The sequence below is a fragment of the Monodelphis domestica genome, chromosome 1 (genome assembly GCF_027887165.1).
Source record: "Monodelphis domestica isolate mMonDom1 chromosome 1, mMonDom1.pri, whole genome shotgun sequence".
NCBI classification, from domain to species: domain Eukaryota; kingdom Metazoa; phylum Chordata; class Mammalia; order Didelphimorphia; family Didelphidae; genus Monodelphis; species Monodelphis domestica.
The window spans coordinates 254,670,300-254,693,505 of record NC_077227.1 but is presented as its reverse complement, the minus strand read 5'-3'; the positions used below and the strand labels follow the sequence as shown (position 1 = coordinate 254,693,505).

Genomic DNA, 23,206 nt, shown 5'->3' with positions numbered 1-23,206 from the left:
GAGAAGTAGAAATAACACTTAAAAAGTCAAAATCAAGAAGACGGGCTAGAACTCATTATTTACAAAAGTAATCTATTCTGGAGGTGACATAATTTTAAAGGAACATGCTGATAGATTTTTTTTCAGAATATCACAAAAAGGATACTCCCAAATGGAAAAGATTATAAATGTTACTATTACCGCCTCTCCCCCCAAAAGATGACAAAGTAAGACCTATATAACTATCACACACATCCATCTACTTTTCCATCTCTGGAAGATCTTTTTAAATTTTTTATTATTTATTTTCAAGGTTTTTTTTTCTTATTTTGAGTTCCAAATTCTCTCTTTCCTTCCCATATCCTCCCCCACCCACTAGAGAAGGCAAGCAATATGATATCAATTATACATGTGAAATCATATTAGGCATATTTTTTTAAAAGAAAGTGAAAAAATTATACTTCAAGTTCATCAGTTCTCTCTCCATAGATGGATAGAATGTTTTTATCATGAGTTCTTTAGAATTATCTTGGATCATTGTGTTGATCAGATAGACAAGTCTTTCACAGTTGATCATCATTAAAATATTGCTTTTACTGTGCACAATGATTTCCTGGTTCTTCTCACTTTACTTTGCATCAGTTCATATAGATCTTGCCATATTTTTCTGAAATCACCTCTCTGTCATTTTCTCGAGCACAACAGTACTCCATCACAGTCATACACAAAACTTATTTAGCTATTCACCTGGTTGATGAGCATCCCCTTGATTTCCAAATCATTGCCAGCACAAAAAAAAAAGAGCTCCTATAAATACTTTTTTACATAAAGGTTTTTTCTTTTTTCTTTGATCATCTTGGGATATAGATTTGTGTTGCATGGTCAAAAGGTATGCACAGTTTGATAGCCTTTAAAGGTCATGGTTCCAAATTGTTCTCCTGTTCACTACTCAACATGTTATCCTATTCATTAATGAGCTATTTTCCTTCATCTCCTCCAACATTTGTCATTTCTGATACGTATGAGGTGGTTATTTTGCCTATAGATAGCTTTGATTTTTTTCTTCTTTGAAAGCTGCCTTTTTATATCCTTTGCTTTATTTATCAATTGCAGTATAGTTCTTATTTTTATAAATTCGACCCTTTTCTGTATTCAGTATTTAGTTAATAAACAAGGCCTTTATCAGAGAAACTTTATATAAAAATGTTTTATGTGACTTCATTGTCTATGGTACCTTTTAACTTTAAAATGCAATTTACCTCATTATCCCTTTTAATTGGTTCTTTTTGCCTTTGCTTTTTCTGAGATTATGATTGCTACCCCTGCCTTTTTTAAGTCCAAATAAAGCAAATTAGATTCTGCTTCAACCCTTTATTTTAACTCTCTCTGTAGCATTCTGTTTCAAGTATACCTCTTACAAACAATATATTGTTGTTTTCTTGTTTCTAATCCATTCTGTTATCCTCTTCCATCTTATGGATGAGCTCATCCCATTCACATTAATAGTTATGATTACTGTGTATTTAACTCCATCCCATTTTCTTCTATTTCTTCTTTTCTCTCTCATTTTATCCTGTCCATCCTCGAGTCTATTTTGCTTCTAATCACTGCCTCCCTTATATCCTCCCTTTTATTATTTTCCCTTCTTTATCATTTTCCCTCCTTTTACTCTGATCCCCTTCTCCATCTCTTTCCCTGTTAAGTAACTTAAGTTTCTAAATACAATTCTGCATCTATCCCCTCTCTGAACTAGTTCTTATGTGAGTGAGGTTTAAGCATTGCCCATTAAACACACACATAATTTTCCTCTCTACTGTAAAAGCTATTCCTTGTTGTACCTCTTTTATGTGAGAAAATTTTTCTCCATTCTACCTCTCCCTTGATTCTTCTTTCAGTGCATCCTTCTTTCTTACTCCTCTTAGTTTGTTGTGGAGGTAATTCCAACATAATTCACCCATACCCATGCCCTCTGTTTATGTAAACTTTTAATCACCCCATCTTGCCCATATGGCAATATAAATAGTTAAACTTTATTGAGACCTTTATGATCACTCTTTCACATTTACCTTTTTATGCTTCCCTTCAGTCTTGTACTTTAATATCAGATTTTCTAGACATCTCTGCTCATTTCATCAGGAATTCTTGAATGTCCTGTATTTCATTTAATGTCCATTTTTTCCCCCTGAAGGATTATGTCCATTTTTGATGAGTGAATTATTCTTGGTTATAATCCTAGTAGCTACTTTGCCTTCCAGAATATCATATTCTAATCCCTCTGCTCCTTTAACATAGAAAATACTAAATATTGTGTGATCCTGACTGTGGTTCCATGATATTTTAATCATTTATTTCTTGCTGTGTGAAGTATTTTCTCTGTTACCTGGCAGCTCTGAAATTTGAGTATAATATTTCTGGGAGTTTTCATTTTGGGATCTCTTTCAGGATGCGATTGGTAGATTCTTTCCTTTTCTATTTTACCCTTTGGATATAAGATATTGGAGCAGTCTTCCTTGATAATTTCTTAAAATATGATGTTTAGGTTCTTTCTTTGATCATGACTTTCATGTAGTCCAATAATTCTTGAATTATCTCTCCTTGATCTGTTTTCCAGGTGAGTTATTTTTCTGTTAAGCTATTTCACAGTTTTATTTTTTTCATTCTTTTGACTTAAATATCTGCATTATTCTATTGATGCATGACTCTGATTCTTGAGGATTACTGAAAGGACAATAGAGGAGGCACAGAGGAGGCAGGAAGAGCAGAATATAATACATTAGAAACAATGAATTCTAAAGGAAAAGCAGAGTAAAAGCATCAAAAACTTATGATTAAAACATTTTATCTGGTGATGTGGTTAGCCTTTGTGCCATTGGTGGTCCCCACAGTGTTAAAAGAATACAAGAAAGGTTTTCCACACATTGTAATTATGTTCTGTGGTAAATTTTTTGGAGGATGTGGACAAGAGCTACTCAGAGTTGGTAGTTATGAATGAGTTGTAATCTACATAAATGTACCCACAATGATGAGATCAGATATCCCCAGCAGTAATGGAATAAGTGCATTGAAAAATAGGGATTTCCAAGAAAGAAGGCCATATTTAGTTTAAGATTTAAAGAATCAGTAAAAATTCATCAGGTGATGAAGATGGAGGGGATTATAGGCATAAGAGAAATTGTGACAAAATTAGAGAAGTAGAAAATTATAGGTGATGCATGCTCAGGGGGAAAAGAGAATTACATTTAGTCAAGATGATAATACATGGACAAGTACTATGAGGTAAGGCTACAAAAAAAAAGTAGAGCACCTCCTTTTTCAGGAAGTTTCATACATGAAACATTACAAAGCAAGGTTTAATTGGTACAACATTACTATTATAAATAAAAAATAGAAGGGAGCACTTAGAGCCATCAGTTACCACATGGGCAGATGGGTTAGATTTGCATTGAATGGTAGCATGGCATAGTGGATAAAGAATGTGTAGAGGGAATTTCATCCCCTCCCTCTCCTGGATTGCCAACCCAGTTGATTTCATCCCATTTTTACATGCCAGAGCTGTGTCCATGAATGTAAAAAAAAGGCATGTGTGGAGCCCACAGGGGTCTTTTCACCACTCTCTACTTCCCTGAGCAGGCAGGTGAGGGACAGACAGAGATTCCTGCAGGACAGACTATACATGGTCAGACTTATAGTAAGGAAGAGATTTTAAATCTATGTTTATCTACCTTTTCTATTTCAAGTGATTATTAATAAACATTATGGAAAATAAGAACTTGAAGATATTAATTTAAATCTAACAAGAGTCAACTTCCAAACTGAGGAAAACCTAAGTTCAGTTCCCACCACTGACACATCATGGTTGTGTGAATGTAAGTCACTTGCCCTCTCATTGCTCTAGGCAGTTCTCGAAGACTAAGCTGACAAAAAAGGAATAGCCTACATTGGGAAAAGGGAGTTTCCCTATCCAGGGAGTTTCTTCTATCAATGAGATCTAGGATCTAATTGCTCTCCCTACTACATGCTCTATTATGCCAGGAGCAACTGTAACCAGAGGGGCTTAAGCAGCTGAAATCTAATCATCAAGACAAATGAGAGACATGAAAGCTGGAGACAAAAAGTCCCTGAAAGTTGAGTTTCTGCTTAATTTCTTATATAGACAATAGCTGAAGGCAAATTCTTTTTGCATTAGGACTTTGGCAAGATTCACCAAAATCTGAGAATTGAAAGGGACCTCAAAGACCACTGAGTCTGTACTATATCTCTTTTGACCTCCTTCTACAACATACCAAACAAGGGGTCATCTAATGTTTGCTTGAATACCTGTCCTAAAGAAGAGCCCATTACCTCCTGAGCCAGCCCATTCTATTTGAAGAGAATTCTAATTGTTAGGAAGTTTTCTTTATATCAAGCTTAACTATGCCTCTTGGTAACTGGTAACCCCTAGTTCTGCTGTACAGGGCCAAGTAAAACAATTCCTCTTCTCTATGATAGACCTCTAAATACTTGAAAATAATTATCATGTTTGTAGCATACCAGGCATGTTGGCATCTGGGAAGTATGGTTGATGTATTAGATACTTGGTTAGATCAGTTAATGATCAATGTATAGACAGTTCAAAGAGCAGGAGAATTCCTGAGCCTAAGCCACAAAGGCTTAGCTCTCACCTTGTCAAACCACATTCCTTTGAAAAGCGCATGTCAGGTGAATCCCCACCTCCTCCGACCTTGTCATTGTCTATTCAACCAATGTTAAGACCTATGCTGTGTTACGTATTCCTTGATCACCTCTCAGTTCACAATAAATGCTGGGGTGAAGGGCTATTCTCTCTCTTGATTCCTGCATCCTCAGAGTTCTTCCTCCTATCTCTCCTACACTGTCGGCCACATACTTTCTATCTCAGAATTCTTACTTCCACGTGTTTTGTTATTTCTCATGTTTTCCTTTAATTAATCTTCAAAGGAAAACATTATCAGGAGCTAGCGCTGCTCCCCATAACTTTTAACTTGTCTTTGAGCCTTCATTTATCATCCATTTTCCTCTGGCTCCCTTCTCCTTCTCAAGTTATAACCCACAACAAAATTTATATAGCAATCACTGGACGATTGTTATAATGTTCCTCCTAAGGCTTCAAGCTAAACGTCTCTAGTTCTTTCAGCCAAACTTCATGGCATTTTCTGAAGCCACTTCATTATTCTGGTATCCCTCCCCTGAATATTCTCATTTATTGTGATCCTTCTTAAATGACAGCACTATATGGATGATCTGTCCAAGGCAGAACACAGCAGAACTTTCATATCCTTAGCCCTAAATACTATGATTCTTAGTGCAATCTAAAATCACATTAGATTTATTGGCTGGAGATCATATTGTTGTTTTACATTGAGCTTATAGCACACTAAAACTTCTAGCTTGTTTTTAGACAAATTGTTTTCCAACCATCGTCTTCCTCATTTTGTACTTGTGAAGTTGATTGTTGAACCTAAGACTTCACATTTGTCCCTTCTAAATTTCATATTTTAATAAATCAGTAATAAAATTTTAAAAGAAGGCATCTAGGTAGCTTCATGGATAGAGAGCCAGGCCTAGAGATGGGAAGTCCTGGATTCAAGTCTGGCTTTAGACTAACCTGTGTGACTTTGAGCAAGTCACTTAACCCTGACTGTGTAGCTTTTGCCACTCTCCTGTCTTAGAATTTACAGTGATTCTATGACAAAAGGTAAGGGTTAATTTTTTTTTCATATTATTAGTTTCAGCCTATTGCTATAGTCTGTTCATATCTTTTTAGATTTGGATTTTTTATCTAGTATATTACATATGCTTAGTTTTGTGGCATCTGCACTTTTGATAAATAGGCTATATGTGTCATTACTGAAATCATTGATAAAAATATTATTTTTTTGCTATTTAAGCACAGGGCAAATTACTCCATTAGAGTCTGCCTTCCAATTTGACACCAAATCGCACAACCAGTTCTGAATACACCTAATTACACATCCTATTTACCTTGTCCAAGGGATTTGGATTTTTGGACCATGTGACGGTCACGGACTTTACTTAGATACAGGTAAACTATATCTACAGCATCCCCTTAATTCTACTGGCATAGTATTCTGATCCAAAAAAAAAAATGAAGTTAATCTGACATGACCTGTTCTTAATGGAGCTGTGCTAGCTCTTTTGTACATGGTGACTAATCTGCATATGCTCATTACAGGTCAAAGAGAACCATGCAAGTTACTGAGACAGAATTTGAGGAAAGCAGCAGAAAAAAGTGGGAGACTTAAGCTCTTTTTTTTAATTAAGGAATTCCAAACAGGATCAATAAGCAGAAAGCTATGTAGTATCACCATAAATCTATCAATAAGAATACTGGAGAACTAAGGACCTCCCTCCTGGTGAAAGGGGAAAAGGATGTACTGTGTGTTTTTGCCAGTAATGAGGAACACCTATGCATAGGCAGCATGGAGATAGACCTCTTTTCCAGAGGAAATGGTGAAAAAGCTGAAAGAATGCCTCTCTTCAGATTACCAAAAAGAATGATCTGTTCCTTGATTAATATGAAAATGCTTTAGAAGAACAAAAGATAGAAAATGAAAGTATATGAAGAGGGGAATCCTATACTGGATCAGAAAGTTAAGAGAGTGGAAGAATGGGACACAGAAAGGAAGGGGAAGGAGAAAGGTGGGCATTTGGAAGTAAAGAATAGGTATGAAGAGTGAGCTGGTCAGATATCTACCAAAGAGTTTGATAAGCTGGTCTTACAAAGAATGTAGCTTTACAATTACAACCCAGAATGAAGTTATCCAGAAAGATGTTTTTTCATCTATGCTATTTAAAATTAAGGGCCTTAAGAAGATAAGTCGGGCTTTTGGAGATGAATAATATTTGGTTAAGAAGATCATGACTGAGAAAAGGATCAGATGAGTTAATATACATAAAGCACTTTGTAAACCTTAAAGCTCTATATATGTAAAAGCTAGTTATTATTTGGATTTCTAGACCATAGCTTAAAATGTTATTGATGGGCTTTTGACTAGGAATAGGCTACACTAATGATGGTCAAGAAATACAAGCTGTAAGTCTGACCAGTCTCCTTAAGATGACTTCAAACTATTAACAGAGGGAAGAAGATTGCCCACATCTTTTGTCAAACTAGAAACTATTGATTTAAAAATATGACATAGGATGAAGAATATCAGTAGAGGGACAATAATCCAAGGATTTGATATCTAACTATAAAACCCATAGCTTCAATTACATTAAGTATGGGTAATTAATAAGGTGAATGATATTTCTTGACAAAAAGATGTAAATTCGACCACAGTAGCACTGAAACACGGTAGAATGGGCATTATGACTGGAATAAGTCTCTGAAAGGCTGTTACATATTCAAAAGGAATAATATAGAAAGAATGTACTCCTTTTATATGCAGAATAGCATTGCCTTTGAAGATTGATTGATTTTAGAAAACCCAAGAACCAGGAGAGAGAAGTATCATGGAAAACAATTGGGTGAGGATTAACAAAAATGGAAACAAAAATAGTCATTGTTGGAGTTTACTCTACTGGCGTCTACCTGACCAGAAGGAGGAAGCAGTCAAAGAATCCATGAAACTTCTAAAACATGGCATAAAGGAGTGGCATAACAATGATATGACTCTGAGCTATCTGAATATGTTCAAGAGCTTTTCTTTTGTGTGCCAAAAGCAGAGTCTATGCCTAATTATTGACTAGATTTAATAATGTCCTACTGGGAAAAAGTAAAGAAAAGGATGGGAGAAATATTATTCTATGCCCATTTCTTACTAAAATGGAAGAAACATGACTGAAGTAAAAAATGATTGGAACTTTGAGAGGAAGTGGAAAGTGTGACAAAGCACCTACTTTTTGGAAGAATGAATTTCAAAGAATTCACAAAAGGATATTTGCGCATATGATTCTACAAGGAATGTTGGTATGGTATATTCTTAAAAATGAAATTATAGAGACACAGACAAACAATTCTGATAAAGAAGAAAATAGAAATCCGTCTAAAGAAACTGATGTGGGTATATATGAACTCACTGATGAACCTCAATTCCACCAAAAAAGAAACATCAAACACAACTACATATATGAGTATAGATGCATGTATATACACATATGTAGTTATTTATGTACAAATAAAATAGAAGCAAGAGCAGGTAAGTGAGTATGGACACACAAACAAAAATGTCCAAAAGAGAGTTCAGCAAGAATTGTATCAGGAACACTAAAGCTCATAGCTAAAGCTTGTGATTAATTCTAAAGACAACAAAAAGGACTTGAAAAAATTTTAATATATTTTAGGGGCAAGAAGATAATAAATGAAGGGATAGGACTGCTATTCAGAATGCATGGGGCAAGGATAACAGATGGACAGAGAACCCATAACTACTCATCTTTTATTTTGCTTCTGTTTTCTCTGTCAAGGAGAATGCTATTCAGAATAGAAAGGATAGAAAATTGGCTAAGAAGAAGAGAAAACTAAAGATAAGTAAGGAAATAAGAAAGCACCTAGCTACCCTGAATAAGTTCAAGTCCTCAAGCCCAGATGAACCGCATCCCAAGGTCTTAGAAGAATTAGTGGATGTGATTGCTGAGCTGCTATTAGCAATCTTTGAAAAATCATGGAGAATGGGAGATTTGCTACAGGATTGAAGAAAAGTAAATGATATTCCAAGTTTCAAAAAAAGGAAGCAGATAGAATCTTTTAATTGATTCCTGATAAAAGGCTAGACTGTGTTATTAAAGAAATAATTTATGATCTTTAAGAAAGGGAAAGGAGATCATTAAGAGCCAATATGTCAAGAAAAAGTTGTACCAAAGTAACCTCATTTCCTTTTTTTGATTAGGTTTACCTAAACTAAAAGCATTTAATAATGCCTTTCATGCTATACTTGTGAAGAAGTTGGAGAGGTGTGGGCTGAAGGATTTTGCAGTTAGATGGATCCAGGAATTGATGAATCACCTCAGCTCAAAGAGTAGTCATTTAAGTATGAACAATATAGAGAAATATGGAAAGATTTTCTAAAGCAAGCAGAGTGAAAAAAGCAAAATCAGAATAGCTAAATGTATAAATGTATACTGATTTTAATTATGTAAAAATAATCATAGCATCAGAATTGAAATGCCTTGACATAAGAGATCAGAATGGTACATATAAGCAAACAGGTATTTATTATTTTGTATAAGTTGATATATTTGTTTAATTGATAAATGTTCAATGATAGAGTTTTCAGTCTTGTGTATTTTCAACATGTTTATATCTGAATGTTTTTGTTCATGGTTGATAAGACTAGAATGAAAATGAAAAATAAATATCTATTTTTTAAAAGCAGACTATTCATTAATGGATCAGTAGCAACTTGGAATTCCCCTGTGAATTGTCCCTGATCCTACACTCTAACATTTTTTAACCAACGACTTGGATGAAGGCATAGATGTCATAGAAGTCATAGACGCTTATCAAATTGCAGGTGACATGAAGCTTGAGAGATACAGCACATTTTACATGATAGTAAAGACCCAGAAAGATCTTAACAGATTCAAATTTCTAAAAATCTAAGGAAATTTATTTCAAAATAATATGTCAGGTACTGTGCTAGGGTCTGTGGATACAAAGACAGAAAAATGGGACAGTCCCTCACCTCAAGGTGTTTGTATTCTATTTGGGGGAAACAACATGTAAACAACTGAGTAAATATAGCATGTTTAACTTCAAGGTGGAGCACTAATAGCTGGTAGAGTTAAGGTGCATCTGTTGTAGGAAGTGTCAGTTTTTCCAAACTTTAAAGGGGACAAGGCATTCTAGAGTTGGAAGAGAGGAAAAGGCCAAAGGGATAGGAAGCACAAAGGTTTTACATACAGGAAGAAGCAACTAAGCCAGTTTGCAACAGAGAATGAATCAGGGAGAATAATGTGAAATCACCTTGGAAAGCTACATGGAAATTGGTATATGAATGACTTTCAATATAAGCTAAGGAATGTCTATGGGTAGTTAGATGTATGCTTTAAGACTACCAATTTGTGAACAGTATGGAAGATGTTGGAGAGTTAAGAAACTGGAGGCCAAGAAACCAATTAGGAGCCTATAGCAGTTACTATAAGAAAAAAGGTTTAGGGGTGAGAATTCTTCAAGTACTTGAAGGAACATCATGTGAAAGAGAGACTGGATTTTTCCATCTTTCTCCCAAAGGCAGACCTAGGAGCCAAAAGTAGAAATTGTCCCCCTTAGGTCTTCTTCCAAAACAAACAAAACAGATTTAAGCTTGATAATAGAAAAAGTAAAGATGGGGGTGAGGAACTTCCTAACATTTAAAACTGTAATGCAATGGGCTACTTTAGGAGATAATATATTCTCTTTCGCTGACGAAGCCTATACAACCACTTGTCATATGTATTTTAGAGGGAATTTATGTTCAGGAATATGGCTTAATCTAAGTGGTCTCTGCTATGTCCTCTGATTCTGTGATTCTTAGTGGAAAAACAATTAGTACTTCTTTTTGCTTTGCAATGAGTTGTTTTGTTTTTAACATGTCAGTGATAAGTGCTGATTGAATAGGATAATTATATGTGTCATAGAAGTTCAGGGAATGAAGAGAGTTTTGAGTTGGGGAAGTGAAGCAAAACTTCTCATAGATGTGACTTGAGTTATGCCTTGAAGAATCTGTGGGACTCATACCAATAAAGTCAAGTGGGGATAACATCAAGCAAAGAATACATATTGAAGCAAATTAGGTTTGTCATACAACAAAAGAGTGCCAAGGGTTCCTGGGAGATCAGAAAACTTTCCAGGCTAAGAAATTAGGAGATTATTCAGTAAATATTGGGTAGTAGTAGTGTGACATGATGGAAGGATCAAAAAGATTGATGATATGTAGGCTACACCAGGTCTGGGAGAGAGACCAGTTAAGGAGCTACTGTAGTAGTTGAGTAGTAGTAGTGAGCTGACAAGAGCCTGAACTGTTAGGGTATAGGTGGCATTAGAAAGGAGTAATAAATAATACAAGAGGTATTTTCTCCTGTTCCATTCAAGGATCTTTTGCTGATCTTTTGTCTCCTCAGTTCAGGCCCAGAAATTTGCTACAGATGCTATTCTTGAACCAATTTGTGGTGATGGGATTCTAATGCTTTGGTAATCTGAAAGCTCAAAGGTTCCCCATTTCTGGTCTCTAGGCAATCTAGGCTTTTAGGGTGAAAGGGACTTTTTGACATGGATCGCATTATTATCATTTTTATTTTGTGAGACGCCCAAGGCTAGACATTGGTGGGGGGTGGAGTGAGGTGACTACTTCTCAACCACAGTTTTCCACCCACCCACCCACCTGCTTGGCTGCTCTGACATTGCATATGCTGCTACTATAGCATTGGGGAATAGAGCCAAACATGCGGAAGTGGTTAAGTGTACCAGCTCCTATGGAAGCTGTGGCAAGCCAGGGGAGTGGGTGGGTCCTGCTTGATGGGTTTTCAAAGAGGCCAAACCTTTGAAGTTTGTTTTAGCAGCTGCCAGGTATGCTGTTTCAGCATTTCACAGACTCCTTTACCATGTTCTTGTATTACATTTTTCTTTGCTATAAATGAACTGTGTACACACACAACAGCATGAACATTTAGAAGGTGAATATTCATTCAATTTTGAAATTAGTTTTATATAATACTTTTATCTTTTTTTTTAAGATGCCACTGTTGATGAAACCAACTTTATTTTATTTCCTTTCCACTGTATTTCTCCCCACCCCATCCACTTGGGATCAGAAATTCAACAAATATTTATTTGTCATCCTTTCATAAATACAAGGCATCTTATTTAGGTCTTGAGGCCTTGAGGATGCACAGTCAAAATCAAGATTCTCTCCATACTTAAAAACTTATATTCCATTGATGCAGCTGACCTTCTCCAATGAAAATCATTTTATTAGCTTGGAAAATGGTTATTTTGGAAAAGTTTTATGTCTTATCCCCCTATAATGAAATTGATACCACATAGGGTCAGTTTCTTCATCCCTAAACAGAAGACTCACCCAACCATATTCCATTCACTGATAAATTTAAGATAAGTTTTGATTATTACCACTCAAGGGCCCATAAGTAGAAGAATTCTTCAAAGAACCTTCCCCCTCCCTCCTCCTCCTTAGTGCACTTTCTTTTCTCACTTTCTCTGCTTTTCCCCACTTTCTCTCTATAATGGTGCCTCTTTTTCTAGCCATGTTTATTATAGTCTAACACATGGTCAGTTCAAACCACCTTTGACCACCCTAGCTCTAGCCATCTTTCACACTAGCATCTGTTATTTGTACCACTCATTTGGCTTGCTTTCTTTTCATGCATGCGAACTTTCTCTCCAATTATATTTTAAATCAAGGACAGGAATTATTTATAAACCTACTGTGTTCAAAGTACCCTGCTGTGGTATACACAGATCACTTTGATGCACTCAATGAACTTTTAGTCTAAAGGAGGGAAACATATTCACAAAAGCATAAAGACAAATGAGAAATCTTGGCAAAGAGCCATGAGAAATTTGAGGAGATGAAGATCATGTTCACCTTTGCCTTGGAGGGAGTAGGATGGCACCAGGAAAGGTTCCATCAAGGAAGTAATTTTTTTCTGTTGGCCATAGAGGAAGGAAGAGACTTCAAAAAATGGAAACAAGGAAGAGTGGGGGAGGTATGTTGTAGGCATAAGAGGTGGCATAGACAAAGACATAAAGATGGCAGAGGGCAGGCTGAAAAGAAGATTCAAAGGTAGTCCATTTTGGTTAGAATATCAAGTACATTAACAAATAGTAAGCATGAGAAGGTAGATTGGAGCCAGATCGTGGTGGCTGTGTATGCCAGGATCAGAAGTTTATACTTTACCTTTTTACTGTCCCATTTTCTAGCACAGTGCCCCACCCACAGTAGTCACACTAATTATTTGTTAGAATAGTCGACGTGGAATCTAGAAATCCCCAACTTGTAGCCTAGTAAGATCTGATAAACCCCAAGTTTTAGGACTAGCTTATAAGTTGGAGATCCCAAAGCTTGACCTTGTTTCCTGTTCCCATGAGAATCCACCCTGGTCGATAATACCAAAGGGTACACAGACTAATCTATGCCACAGTGAAAGTAAGTCACTTTATTAAAGTTTCACTTTATTGAGTGTGGCAATTTAAAAATATTAAACAGTCCATTCCAGCAACTTCCTGTCATCATTCCGTTTTCAGTCTGTACAGCCTCTTAGCTTCAGTTTGTTAGAAGTCAGTGTTATACTTGAGCCTCCTGGACAGCTTAGGCCAGCCATGCTCTCAGTGGTTTTGATTATTGAAGAAACAGCATTTTTATGCCTGGACTCCCAGGTTCATTCCTCTGTCTTCAGATTGTAATTGCTGCCCTGACTCACCATCTGAACTCACCCACTTAGTTGATGTCCTTCTGGGCTCTGCCCACAGGAAATTCCTGATTAGCTTTCTCTTGGTTGTGGAAACTGAGCCCCTTTTTTCATTTTGCCTGAGCTGAGCTGCCCATTTCCATCACTATATCTGTATTCCTTCTCACTGCTCTCATTTTCCAATGCTTTCTTTCACTCTCTTCTTATCTTGGTTATAAAGCAATAGTCTCTTAAAAATTCTGCCTCTCAATTCCTTCAGCTAAGATGGTCTTTTTGGTTTAGAGGTTCCATCTTTCTACCTCAGCATGGGAGGCTACATCCTTTTCACAATAAGCTCCTTTCAGGGAAAAGCTGTACAAATATATGTCAGCATGCCCACCTCATAACCTTGAAAACTGTGCATTGTATTTGTTTAAAATTAGCATAAAGAAGCAGCTGGGTGGCTCAGTGGATCAAGAGCCAGGCCCAGAGACAGAAGGTCCTGGGTTCAAATTTGGCCTCAGACACTTCCTGTCACTTAACCCCCATCACTTAGCCCTTACCACTCTTCTGCCTTAGACCCAATACACGGTATTGATTCTAAGACAGAAAGTAAGGGTTTAAATTAACTTAAATAAAATAAAACTAGTGTAAATGCTTAAGGTTCCAAGTTAGCATTTTTATCATACTGATCCCTGCATCACCACTCAAGCTATAACACTTTTGGAGGAGTGGGAATTATTATTGTGGCCACCTTATTCCTAAATGACTGAACACAAACCATTTGGCATATCTGTTTAAAGCCTTAGTGAAAATAGCCCCAAGTAGATTAGATCTAAGTTAGCCTCACAATTTCCCTATGAAGAATAATAGCAGGTATTTATATAACACTGTAACACTCCTATGTACTTTACATATAGTCTCATTATATCATCACAACCTAATAAGGTAGTTGCTACATATGCTACATTTCCAAAGATGGGGAAATGGAGGCACAGAGCATTGGTCCAAGGCCACATAGCTAGTTAGTATCAGAGAAGGAATTTGAAGTCAGGTCTCTTCCTACTCCGTGTCCAGCATTCTTTCCACAAGGCCATCCTGTGTCTCATTAAGTATCAATCAAAAGGAATTTTTGCCTGGCCCTTGCAGTATAAAGGAGTCTTCATTATGGAGCTCATTTGATCTGGCTTCCTTTGTACAATTATCCACATCAAGTATTTATTAAAAAGAGCAGAGAAAATGTATAGATTCCATTATCCATTCATTTTAGTTAGTTTCAAATAAACAACTTTAACAAGTAATTCAAAAGAGTTTAAAATATCATGTTCCATGCTCACAGTCTCCCCATCCCACCCGACTGCCCAGATGTCTTGCACATGTAATATTCTTGGTCACAATCAGGACCAGGTAAGAAAGACTGGGTGGATGAGTACAAATCCATTGCCCTTCCTGGAAAAAACTCTAGTGTTCTGTCCTCTTGATAATCATAGATACTACTCCCTCTGTGAAAAATCACATAATGTTTAAGTCACTGAAAACCTCCAATACTTCAATGTTATTCATGAAGCAATGCTTCTGGTTTATAAATTTTTCAAGAGAAAAGTCTTACAATGGAAAATTTTCTCTTGAGTCTTACTAGAAGAGCTGATCAAATTGGTTCAGTAAGATTATTTTCCACACAATTAATTCCCCTGTCAGTGCTGCTGCACTGACACTTGCACTTGGTAGAATTGAGAAATTTTCTGAGCCTCCAAGGTTGTCAGTTCTAAGAGAGAATTTAGGGAATAGATTTTTCTTTAATTTTTTATACAGTATAGGATGGAAACTACACCTAAATGTCTTATAATTGTCCTATGATTATAAAATTTCTTCCTTATTCCTTCATTCCAATATTTATTCATTTTCAATGGTTTTTCATACTGACATATGTAGCCAGTTGTACTTCTAATGTAGTAAATAAATTACATGGATATTTGATTTTATAAATTATTTTCCCAAATTATTTCCCTTTAACTGAACAACATAAGCAAAGGAAGGACATACCTCACTTTACCTCAAAAGTTGAAGGTTCCAAGGTTCCCACTGACCTTCCTCTTTTCTTATTGTAAAAACTAATTTAATGTAGAATAAATCAGATGATAGAAAGAATCCTCCTGCCTTTTCTCCACCTTAAGCATTTTTGCCATCCTCACTTTTATTTTTAAATGGTTTCTTCCAAGCTGCCTGTCTCCTCTTGTGAATAACTAGAACAGACACAGTCCCCTGAAACTGAAAGAAGGAAACTTATTGTAAAATAAGAAAGAAAAAAAGTTTTTATATGCTTTAAATATAAAATGGGGGTGGAGGAGATAGAGAGGCAGTGGGGAGATAGGGAGAAGGAGTAAGGTGATTATTCACTGTAATACAAAACAAATGTTGGCTAAAAAGCTTTTGCCTTCTCAGACTCTAGAAATTGAGTAGCTTTTCAAAGTGATAATAAGTGAAGTCGGACAGCATAGGGTATACGATCTTAACCCTTCTCATCCTGGAATAAACTTTAGTATGAATTATCCATAGCTATTAAAGCTTTCCTCTCCATTTGTTATCATGTAACCTACAGGCACACTGATGCTTTCAGAATCACCACTGTCCATTTTATGACCAATCCACAAAGACACAGGGACTTAAGATAACAAGGTGACATGTGCAAGCCATGCCCATAATCGCTGTTATACTGCTTAATTTCCACATCTGGCTAAGGCTTTGAAACTGGAACAAGAGCAGAAGGTAAATGGCCAAAAGCAATCCAGGTTTGAGACCATTCTCTGACTTTTACTTCTTTGAGGGAAAGTTAAATGAAGAAAAGAATCCCAAATGATATCAGGTTCTTTCAAATTATATTAATTCCATCACATGAAAGCCCTGTAGTTTAAAGTCTTCTAATATGCAAAGACTTCACATTTGCAGATGTAGAAAGGTATTCAGTAATCTGAGAACAATATCATTGTTTTCATTCTAGATCCTATTCCTGTAAGCACACGGATTGATATCTAGAGGCTATACTATGCTCTCTGATCTTACTGATTGAAATCACCATCAGCTATCATTTCCCCCCATCAAGTTGAGGAGGAGAAATGGGAAGCAAAGTACTAAATTGAATGCCTACACAGTCATTTAGTTCTCTAGCTCTTGATTTAAAGTCTAGGCATGTTGCCCTTTAAAGTTACTTTGTATACCAAACAAGAAGCAAGACTTAGTGCTAAATGTTTCCCATTTCCTAAGGGGAGCAAAGTAGTTTGTAGTCTGACAGCATGATGTCTACCAGGACATCATATAATGGCAAAGAGTCTTCAACTAGAAAAGCCATTTATCCATTGGAAAAACTTCCATCTTTGGACAAATCATAATCCTGAAACTAAAAAAAAAAAAATGCTTTAAGTCCTGGCTACAGTTAGGCTATAAAGATTAAACTCTAACTTTAGAGAGCAACTAGATATCATAGTGGAGAGACCACCAGGCCCAGAGTCAGGAGGACCTACATTCAAATCTGACCTCAAACACTTCTCACCTGTGTGATCCTAGACAAGTCACTTAACCCCAATTAGGGAGCCATTTCCCAGATTCCTTATTAGTTTTCTCTTTTTCTCCAGACATTCATGTTCAAATGATTGTGTCACTTTTTTTTTTTCTGCCCTCATTGATCTAACTATGCTGGGTGGTTCAGTGGATAGAGCAGTGGTCTGGGAGTCATGAAGACCTGGATTCAAATCCAACCTAAGAGACTTCCTAGATGTTTAACCTTGGGCAAATCATATAACCTATGTTTGCCACTGGAGAAAGAAATGGCAAACCACTCCAGTATATCCTTGCCAAGAAAACCCAACGGACAATGTTCCACAGCCTATAAAAGTCAGACATAATTGAAACAACTAAACAACAAAAACAATGTTTCCCTTTGTTCCTTCCTTAATATAGTTTGCATTTTTTACATATTCGTATTTCATATTTATATATATATATTTTCATAATTATAATATATATGTATATAATATGCAATGCAGTTCCCTCCCTCCACCTCTCCACTGCCCATTTCTATTTCTTTTGAATAAGGCATAACCTTCCAGAGCTGGTCATAAATCCTATCCCACCAAGTCTCAGCAAAGCCCATGAGATTAAATGTGCCTCTTTGCATTAGGATCTGTGGTTCACTTTACTTTTTGCCTTCCCTTTGTTTATTTGTATATAGACAGGTTAAGCAATGAGTTTTTAAAACTATACTGATTGTTTCCCAGCCATCATATTCTGTCTCTTGTAGACCTTTCATGTATTCAAATGCATTTGTTCCTTATTTCTACCTTTTGAAAATCTTCTCCTTCAGGACTAAGCTCAAATGCCCCCTTCTACATGAAGATTTCTTTGAACCTCACACCTGAAAGTGTTCACCCCCTCCTAAAATTTTTTGGAGCATTCTTTTTTCTTCTTTGCTTTTAATACCCTCTACCTTGTTTTATTCTCACCCTTCTCCAGTTGAATGTAATTCCATGAGGGTAGAGACTATGTTATTTTTTATCTTTTTATCCTCAGGACTTATTGTAAAAGCTATACACAAAGTAGGCGCTCTATATTTAATTGAATAATGATTGTCTGATTCTACAATTATTTCTGGAGAAGGTTTTCTTTGCCAAGAAAACCCCAAATGGGGTCACAAAGAATCGGACATGACTGAATGACTGAACAATGACTGTTGTTTCTCTAGTGTACTTTATTCTGCCAGTATTCTTTCTACTTTAGTATTTTCTTTATGCCCTTTTTCATTTAGTTTATTAGTTCACTTTGGCCATGAAATCACTATATCTATCTATCTAAAATATGCATGTATATATATATATGTGTGTGTGTGTGTGTGTGTGTGTATGCAAAACATATCCAGGATATCAGTCATTCCAATTTTGAACCCCAAACTGTGATTATACCCCCCTATTTTTAACAAACATTTTCTGTTCTTGTTTGGATAAACTTGATTAGAAACTGTCCTAGTAATATTATGCTAAATTTTTACTTTTTTTTTTTACATATATCAATATCATGGCACCAGGAAACCTCCAATTTTTTTCACTGAGGAGAACATCTAAATAAAAACTCTAAATATAAATTATATTCTTTAAAAAACTGTATTATTTCCCTTAAATTCATGTTTCTTTGAATGAATGAGTTCTCAAGATGATTAGGACTTGAAACATTTATGTTGAGTTGACAGAATTTTTTTTAATTTTTGTTATTTGTACATGTAGATATTTGCACCTGGAGGTTAAGCATGTATCAGGTTTAGCTTACCCCACAAAGCACTGTGAATTTGTAAACTCCTGATTCAGAAATTCTGGGTAATTCAGCTTCTTTCTCTTAGCATTTCACACCCATTATATCTTTGCTTGTGGTTAAGAATAGTGAAGACAGCTCAGAAATTATGGCAGGATTTATAGTGGCAGTTTAATAGTAAGTGATTTTTTCCCTAATTTAAAACTTTCAAATTTGTTTTATTTCTTGAAAGCATTATTATTTAATTTTAAATAGTATGTATTAGTTAAATATATTAATATATTTGTAGAATTCAAAAATACTGTTCTGTTACTTTAATTTAGTAGAATTTTCCTTTATTTTCCATTACAAATAATGTCTCCATGAGAAAAGTAGGAATCATCATTGGTATCATACTGAAAATAAATATTTTACTGAGACCAGAAATGAAAGAGATTTAAAGTCTTTAATTGGCTATATACACTCATACTCCTTTAGCTAGTAATAATTTAGATCATTTTTTCATAAGATTATAGATAGCTTTGATTTCTTCTTCTGAAAACTGCCCATTCTTCTCCTGTGACCATTTATCAAGTGGGGAATGATTCATATTTTTATAAATTTGATTCCATTCTTTCTTATTTACAAAATGAGGCCTTTATCAGAAAAACTTGATATAAATTTTTCCCTAGTTTCCTGCCTTCCTTGACTGCATTGTTTTGTACAAAACCTTTTTAATTTAATATAATAAAAAGTATCCATTTTACATACTATCATGCTCTCTGTCTCTTGTTTGCTCATAAATTCTTCCCTTATCCATAGATCTGACAAGTGAAATTTTGCATGTTCCCCTAATTTTCTTATGATATTACCTGTTATGTCTAAATCATGCATTTATTTTGTCTATATCTTGGTATATAGTGTGAAATGAATGTCTATACCTAGTTTCTGCCAAATTACTTTCTCCTTTTCCCAGCAATTTTTGTAAAATAGTGAATTATTTCCCCCAAATCTTGAATCTTTGTGCTTATCAAAATTAGATTATTATGGTCATTTACTACTGTGTATTGTGTGCCTAATCTAATCCACTGATCCACCATTTTTTTTCCACCAGAACCAGATTGTTTTCAAGATTACTATTTTGTAATACAGTTTGAAACCAATGATAAGCCTCCTTCGTTCATATTTTTTTCATATTTCACATTTCATATTGATTTCCTTGATATTCTTTTGTTGCTGTTGTTTTTGTTATCCCTTACCTTCTGTCTTGGAATCAATATTTAGCTAGGTGGTTCAGTGGATTTAGAGCCAGACCTAAAGATAGGAAGTGCTGGGTTCAAATCTCATCTCAAACATTTCCTACTTCGGTGACCCTGGACAAGTCACTTAACTCCCATTTCCTAGACCTTACCACTCTTCTGCCTTGGAACCAATATATAGTATTGATTGTAAAAGGTAAAGTATAGGATTTCCAAGTATAAACAAATCATGAAAGTATCAAAGATATATTCAAAAGCTAAAAAAATTAAAATAAAAAAGAATCAACACTAGATATCATTTCTAAGCCAGAAGAGCGGTAAGGGCTTGGCAGTTGGAGTAAAGTGACTTACTTGCCCAGGATCACAAATGGAAAGTATCTGAGGTCAAATTTGGACCCAGGTCCTCCCAACTCCAAGCCTGGCACTCTATTCATGTGCTATCTATATGCCCTTTCTTTATTCCCTTGATATTCTTTGACCTTTTGTTCTTCTGGATGAATTATTATTTTTTCTAGCTATATAAAATAATTTTTGTTAGTTTTATCAGTATGCATTGAATAAGTAAATTACTTTAGAGATGATTGCTACTTTTATTATATTGGGTTGGCCTACCCAGTTAATATTTCTCTACTTGTTTAGATCTCTTTTTGTGTGAAAATATTTTTTAATTGTGTTCATATAGCTCCTGGATTTGTCTTGGCAGGAATTTTCTGAAGTTACTTTAAGTAGAATTTCTCTCTTTTCCTGCTGGGCTTTATTGGCAACACATAGAAATGCTAATGAATTCTTTGAGTTTATTTTCTATCTTTGCTAATAATAACTTAAAGTTATTATTTCTACTAGTTTTTTAGTTAATTCACTTGGATTCCCTAAGTAGACCATCAGGTCATCTATGAAAAGTGATAGTTTATTTTTTCCCTTATTTCCTATTCTGATTCCTTCAATTTCTTCTTTTATAGCTATAACTAAAGTTCCTAGTATAATATTGAGTACTATTGGTGATATCCAAATTGCTTTCCAGAATATCTAGACCAATTCACACTGCCACCAATAAAGCACTAATGTTCCTGTTTCTCACAGCAGTATTTGCCAAGAAAACTACAAATGAGGTCATAAAGAGTTGGATATGACTGAAACTACTGAACAACAAAATTTTTAGCTTGTATTTTTTTTTCTTTGAAAGCTGCATGTTTATATATTTTAACCATTTATCAGTTAGGGAATGATTCTTATTATTTTTAATTGAATCATTTCCTTAAATATCTTGGAAACAAGGACTTTTCAAAAAAAAAAACTTGCTGCAAACTTTTTCCCAAGTTAACTGTTTACCTTAACTTTTCCCCCCTATTTATTTTTTATAATTTTAAAAAAGTTTAATTCCAAATTCTCTCTCTCCCTCACACCCCTCTTCCAACCACAAAGAAGGTAAACAAAATGATTTAAACTATACATGTAAAATCATGTAGAACAGATTTCCATTATTAATCATATTGCAAGAAAAATAAAATTAGAAAACTACTTCAATTTGCATTCAAAGTTCATCAGTTCTTTCTCTGGGGACAGATAATCATTAGTCTTTTGGAATTTTCTTGGATCATTGTATTGATCAGAATTAGATTTTCATAGTTGATCAAAAATCACAACATTGCTTATTACAAAGTACAGTGATTCTGTTCGTTTCACTTTTTTCAGTTCACATAAGTCTTCCCATGTTTTTCTGAAATCATCCTGCTCCCTCATCCCTTCTAGTATTTTGTCATTTCTGATAGTTATGTGGTACCTCAGAGTAGTTCCCCCCCCCATTTTTCCTATCAATATTGATTTAGAGCATTTTTAATCTGACTATAGATAACTTTGATTATTTCATCTGAAAACTTCCTCTTCATATTCTTTCATCATTTATCAATTGGGGAATGACTGGTATTCTTAAATTTCATTCAGTTCCTTGTATATTTGAGAAAACAGATTTCTATCAAAAACTGACTATAAGAAATTTTAATATTACTTCATTGACTATGGTACTTTTATCAAAATGTAGTTTCACTCATTTTCTCTTTCAATTAGACCTATTTTGCTTTTGTTTTGAATGAAATCATGATTGCTACCCCTGCCTTTTTTACTTCATCCAAAGCATAATAGAGTCTCATCCATCTCCTTATTTTAACTCTGTCTACATGTCTTTCTGTTTCAAAAATGTTTCTCAACATATTTTTGATTCATTTTCTCTACTCCCATTTTATGGGTGAGCTCATCCCATTCATATTCACAATTATGTTTACAAACTGTGCTATTTCCTTCGAATTCATTTTCTTCTGTTTATCATTCTCTTTTTATTATGTCCCTCCTCAGAAGTCTGTTTTGCTCCTCATTACTTCCTCCCTTAATCTATTCTTCTTTTTGTTACCACCTTCTCTCTTTTTTGCATCCCACTTCCCCTCATATTTCCCTGTTACATGAGATAGATTTCTATACCCAACTGAGTGAGTGTTAGGTGTGTGTATTTCTTCCCTTTGAACTAATTCTGATGAGAGTGAAATTCAAATTATGCCTACCAACACCCCTCAGTTTCCTCTCCAGTATAAAAGATCTTTCTCATATGTTTCTTTTATGTAACATATTTTTCCCAATTCTACCTCTCCCTTACCAAAATAAATTCCTATATTTGGCATATCAAAAAAACATATGTTTCAGATTTGCACCCCAAGTCCATCGCTACTCTGTCAGGATGGTAGCATATTTTATCACAAATCCTATGTAATCATGACTGCTCTGACTTGTCTGCTTCTTCCTTAAAACCTCTGCAGTAGTGGTCTAAGTTTAATGCAAACTGCTTCTGCACCCCTACCACTCTTTTCTTTTCCTCATCCAGAGCCCAGTCATAGTTCAGGCTTTCATTTTAAGCCCCTCTTGGTAATCCACCCTCTATAATGTTTATTTTGATTAGAACTAATCCATCCCTTATTCTGTCTTGCCTTTTATTCTCCCCTTTCCTCTCTTTTCCCCTATTGAGTGCAGTGTATTTCTGCACCCAATCGTGTATTCTTTCATCCTTTAACCAATTCAGATGAAAGTGAAAGCCAAAGATTTCCCCTTCTCCCAATCCACCTCTCTCTCTTTTACTTCCATTTCATTTTCTTTCATTTGTACAATTATGTAGCAATTACATTAGATAATTTCTCCCGATGTTTTCTCTCCCATCGCCCTTAGCCCTTCCTTTCCATTCTTCTTTTGATATCTCTCTCTCTGACCCAGGATGATGATAATTTGGTTCTGAGGATACACATGTATCATCTTTATGCATGAGAATATAAACAGTTTATCTTGTGCAG

The 23,206-nt window shown here is 35.2% G+C and overlaps 1 protein-coding gene across 33 annotated transcripts in view; it reads left to right on the top strand.

The window, feature by feature from the left end:
• The window catches only part of TTLL5 (tubulin tyrosine ligase like 5), a 409,941-nt gene that overhangs the window by 273,518 nt on the left and 113,217 nt on the right, over positions 1 to 23,206 (top strand). Inside the window, exon 32 of one of the 33 annotated variants that reach the window (XR_008914964.1) lies at positions 5,886 to 6,040. The exons of the other annotated variants lie outside the window; for them this stretch is intronic. The gene's annotated coding sequence lies outside the window, so the exon portion shown is untranslated. The remainder of the gene's footprint in view (positions 1 to 5,885; positions 6,041 to 23,206) is intronic. 33 annotated transcript variants of the gene reach the window in all.